This window comes from Octopus sinensis, linkage group LG8 (assembly GCF_006345805.1).
Source record: "Octopus sinensis linkage group LG8, ASM634580v1, whole genome shotgun sequence".
Taxonomy (NCBI): Eukaryota; Metazoa; Mollusca; class Cephalopoda; order Octopoda; family Octopodidae; genus Octopus; species Octopus sinensis.
In genome coordinates, this window is record NC_043004.1 from 38812851 (window position 1) to 38817850 (window position 5000).

The 5000-nt window shown below is 36.1% G+C and overlaps 1 protein-coding gene across 1 annotated transcript in view; it reads right to left on the minus strand.

Moving 5' to 3' along the window:
- The window catches only part of LOC115215166, a 286101-nt gene that overhangs the window by 93549 nt on the left and 187552 nt on the right, over positions 1-5000 (minus strand). Inside the window, exon 3 of the mRNA XM_029784343.2 lies at positions 3844-3924. The gene's annotated coding sequence lies outside the window, so the exon portion shown is untranslated. The remainder of the gene's footprint in view (positions 1-3843; positions 3925-5000) is intronic.

Consider the following 5000-nt stretch of genomic DNA (forward strand, 5'->3'; position numbering starts at 1 on the left):
CAACTAAACAATATAACAAGATAATGTTAGAAACAATATATTAAATTCTAATTAGATAATTATAGAAGGGGAGTTTTCCTATGCTACAAATCAAATGCCTACTGAAAAATATTCATCAAGCTGATTTATGCATCATTTAAAAATGGCTGTGATATCTCGATCGTTACAATGGTACAATAATCCAAAATTATATGTTGATGTTCCAATATTCCTTTGAGCCTTCTAGTGCTAACATGCAGTAATGAATAAACGTACGTAATCTCATCGAATATGGTTCAAATTAATCTAAATTTGCTCTCCTTCCAGGAGAATGGAATTGAAGAAAGAAAAGCAAACTTGAATTATGTGAATCAAAAGTCGTTCAATCGAGAGAACAATGTACGTATTATATAGGCAACAGATTTTCTCATTGTGCATTCGTAATAATGTCAATGGCATTATGCAATGGAGACCATAGAAAGAGGTGCAGCTGTGTATATGTGTGTGTATGTGTGTATGTATAGGCGTAGGAGTGGCTGTGTGGTAAGTAGCTCGCTTACGAACCACATGTTTCCGGGTTCAGTCTCACTGTGTGGCATCTTGGGCAAGTGTGTTCGGATATAGCCTCGTGCCGACCAAAGCCTTGTGAGTGGATTTGGTAGACGGAAACTGAAAGAATATATATATATATGTGTGTGTGTGTGTGTGTGTGCGTGTTTGCGTGTCTGTGTTTGTCCCCCTAACATCGCTTGACAACCGATGGGGGTGTGTTTACTTCCCCGTAACTTAGCGGTTCGGCAAAAGAAACCGATAGAATAAGTACTAGACTTACAAAATAAGTCCTGGGGTCGATTTAGTCGACTAAAGGCAGTGCTCCAGCAGGGCCACAGTGAAATGACTAAAACAAGTAAAAGAGTAAAAGAGTAAGAGTATGTATGTAAATATATATATATATATATATGTGTGTGTGTGTGTGTGTGTGTGCATATATATACACACATGCACGCTCACATGAGAAATTAGATAGAAATCGCATGTAGAAAAAGGAAAATTAGCAAAATGTTCGCTTCTCGAAACGAAGTTTTGTTTCATTTTTCTTTCTTCGTCTTGCAACCTATTGCTATCTTACATTCACTAAAATGAAAATTAAATACTACATAATGATATAGAAAGTTACTAATCATGCAGCTTGTCATGTTTTATGTTCGTAGCAGACGATGCTATCTTTATATGAAAGCCGTCTACATAATAATCTTGCGCTCCTTAAGAATACGTCAAAACTTAAAGTGTAAAATATGCACTAAAAATTATAGAAAGACTATTTTTAACAAAAATAGTTTAATATACATCTGAAGTAGGGTTTGCTAATTCACTTACAATTCTCGTATGCTGCTCTAATTTCTCTGATGTATATAACGATTACTATTACCACGTTTCACTGCAGGTTGTATTCGAGAATGTATGAAATGAAAATTGTAATAAATGGGGAGAAGTGTAAACTGTAGAGAGAATGTAAAATTGCTACGAAACCAACCAGATGCAAGCTAAGATGTTATTTTATTATTGACATGCGGGGTGGTAAATGCGCACCTTTTGGATTTTCGCTTTGCAAACATTTATACTTCGATTTAACCCTGCTTTAAGGACGGCAAATTATGCAGCGTAAAGACTGATGCTTTTATGCACGAAAATCAAAGGTGAATTATATTAGAAACTGAATTGAAAGCAGCAAACTGGCAGAATCGCTAGATCACCAGCGAAAATGCTTAGCGACATTTCGTCAGTTGTTACGTTCTGAGTTTAAATTCCGCCGAGGTGGATTTTACAATTCATCCTATTGAATTGGACACTAAGGTCGTTGTAATCAACTTACCTCCTCACGCTAAATTACTGGCCAAAATTTGAAATCAATATTAGAAACTGAATTTGTAGTATTACAGAAATTCGAGTTGGGTTGCTGAAATCGAACAAGTTGCAGCAAGTTATATTTGAGTTGTGTTTTTCTAAAGAATAACTCAAACGTTTATGGCATGCAGATAACAGATGAGTTTTAAAATAACGACAAAAAAATGTTGGTACTTCTTCAGGTTGATCGCAAATATAGTGAAAAAGAAGGATACACGTTGCAATAAATCTTCAACCAGGATGAGATACATATGATTGGAAATGAATGTGAAGCAAATAAAAATATACAAAAACGACAAAAAACAAAAATAACAAATAACAAATAACAAAAAAAGTACTAGGGTGCACATCTTCCAAAGAATATACATATGACTCTCCTCCTTGTTTGTTACGCCCGTATGAGAATTGGTATTAAGCTTGTGCATATGTAAGCCTGTATGTAGATGTGCGCTTGCTATGAAGAAAAGGTAAGAGCGATAGCGATGTGTTCGTGTGTGTGTGTGTACCTGTACATGCATATGCATGTGGTTTTGTGTGTACAACTGTGTGACAGCTTGTATGCGTGTTTGTGAGTTTGTGTGTGTGTGCATTAGCTATCCATGACATTTTTAAGGGTTCAGTTGCTGCAAATACGCATTAGAATCTATATATTCCATTGTCTTCTACTAAATACTGGTTTGAGATGCTGGGTTTTTGTGACGAGCATTATATGGTAGCAACCTTGGATTCTGCATATATTTCAGCAAATATTGTTGCTCAATATTGTTGAACGTGTTTTTGTTTTATGTTGTTTCATTGAAAGTGACACTTCCCAAGAAACTGCAAAAATTATTAGGAAAGTAGTAAGAGTATATGCATTTCCATATAGTAAGTTCCATACACAAAGCTCTGCGGGGCACTCCCTTCATATACCGAATGGAATTAAGAACAGTTGAACCAACTTTCGATACTATTCCTCCTCTTAGAGAAGCCAAGTAGTATTGATGCTACCAAGGAAACTCCATGTTGTAGGGGTTCCCACTGTAGCGCAAACCCTCCCTCTTCGTCAGTGGAGCCACCACAAAAAGCATTCTGAATATATATGCATTCTAACTATGCACCAAATATTTGTATTTTACTCATTGCTGATCAAATTTTTCCTTATTCTTAGCTGAAATATTCGTCTCACATCAACCATTTTGTAATAAGACATTTGTTTCTTCCCCCTCTAAATCATGAATCATCACTTTACAGTCCTTCCTATGCCTGGTTCCAGCCAGACACGATTTACTGCGTCTCTTCACAAATCCACAACAAAATTCTATCTCAACTGCTTATATGATATATGCCACCCACGTTCCTTATACGATTGTCTAGTCATCTTGACGTTTGAAAATCTTTCTTTCATGTGCTCATTCCATATTACTTTTCCAAGATACCATTAACTAACTCGTAAACATGAATGTGCGTATTTGTGCTGAGAGAGAGAGAGAGAGAGAGAGAGAGAGAGAGAGAGAGAGAGAGAGACAGAGAGAGAAAGAGAGAGAGAGGGAGAAAGAAAATAATTTTATACGTAAAATACAATCAGCATACTATTATCCGTACTTATTCTTGTGTTATGTGTGAGTAATTTACCGTTCTGCATTATTTATAGCTTATATTTTTAGCACTAGAACAATAGCAATTTTTCGCTACTTCCTTTACATTTTATCACAAACGAATGCCAAGCGCGTTAAGAATATTTGCATATATTCTAGGCGTGACCGGCTTATGATTTCCAGATGTAATTATTTCACTACATTTACGTCAGTAATCCTTTTGTGGAAACCATGATCGTTTCACGCTTTCAACATGAATATGAAGCTGTTTACTGTGTACACGGTTTGTTTTGTAATTAGTTTAAAGGATAATTGGTGGTTTATTCTTGCATTGATTCGATCCGCAATAACCAAAAGATTTTTTTTTCAAAATAACACTTACCGTTTGGTCAGATTCGAAGTATTAACATCCCTGGATGATAGATTTATTACGAAATACTTCTATAACGACTGTCGAAACACCCTGAAATATAAATGATAGATTTAAAAGAACATATCAATGTTATAATATTTAAAAATTAAATAAGAATATTTTGATGCTTTACTTACCTTGTATGCCACAATATAAAAATACCCCTGAAAATATGTGTACCAGGTAGTGAACAAGTCAAATGAACTATCACAATTCACTTAAAGTTATCTGTTATGCGAGAAAGACATTTTGAGAAACATATTCTCGTCTTATAGCCAATAACGTTCGCTATCAAATGCACGAGGGAATCTATATAATCTTTTATCCTCCAAACATAAGGAGAAAGATCTCCATCAAAACATACCTCACTTCTGAAAAGGAAGAAAGATGATAATAGATATGTCCTAGATAGACGAAAATGTACGAAACGCCCTTGGGTGTAACATCATTCATACTGGGTTTGTTTCCGAGCAAAGGGACCGGAAGTAAAATACTTAAAGGGAAACTGTAAAACATTTCAAACTCGTTTTCTGTTTGCACAGCCCTTTTGAAATCTCACATCAAAAGTCTCTAGCTTAAGTGAGATGTACTCGTCATCTCTCTCGGCAATTGGCATACACATAAGTTGAATTTGATGCTGCAAATATTTTGGCGAAAAAGTTGACAATTGGGTAAAGTCTATATAATTTCTTCAACATAGCCGCAAGAGCGGCTCTGTGGTAAGTAGCTTGCTTACCAACCAAATGGTTCCGGGTTCAGTCCCACTGCGTGGCATGTTGGGCAAGTGTCTTCTGCTATAGCCTCGGGTCGACCAAAGGCCTTGTGAGTGGATTTGGTAAACAGAAACTGAAAGAAGCCTGTCGTGTATATATATATATATTATATATATATATGTATGTGTGTGTGTCTATAGGTTTGTGTGTCTGTGTTTGTCCCCCTAGCATTGCTTAACAACCGATGCTGGTGTGTTTACGTCCCCGTCACTTAGCGGTTCGGCAAAAGAGACCGATAGAATAAGTACTAGGCTTACAAAGAATAAGTCCTGGGGTTGATTTTCTCGACTAAATGCGGTGCTCCAGCATGGCCACAGTCAAATGACTGAAACAAGTAAAAGAGTAAAAGAGTAT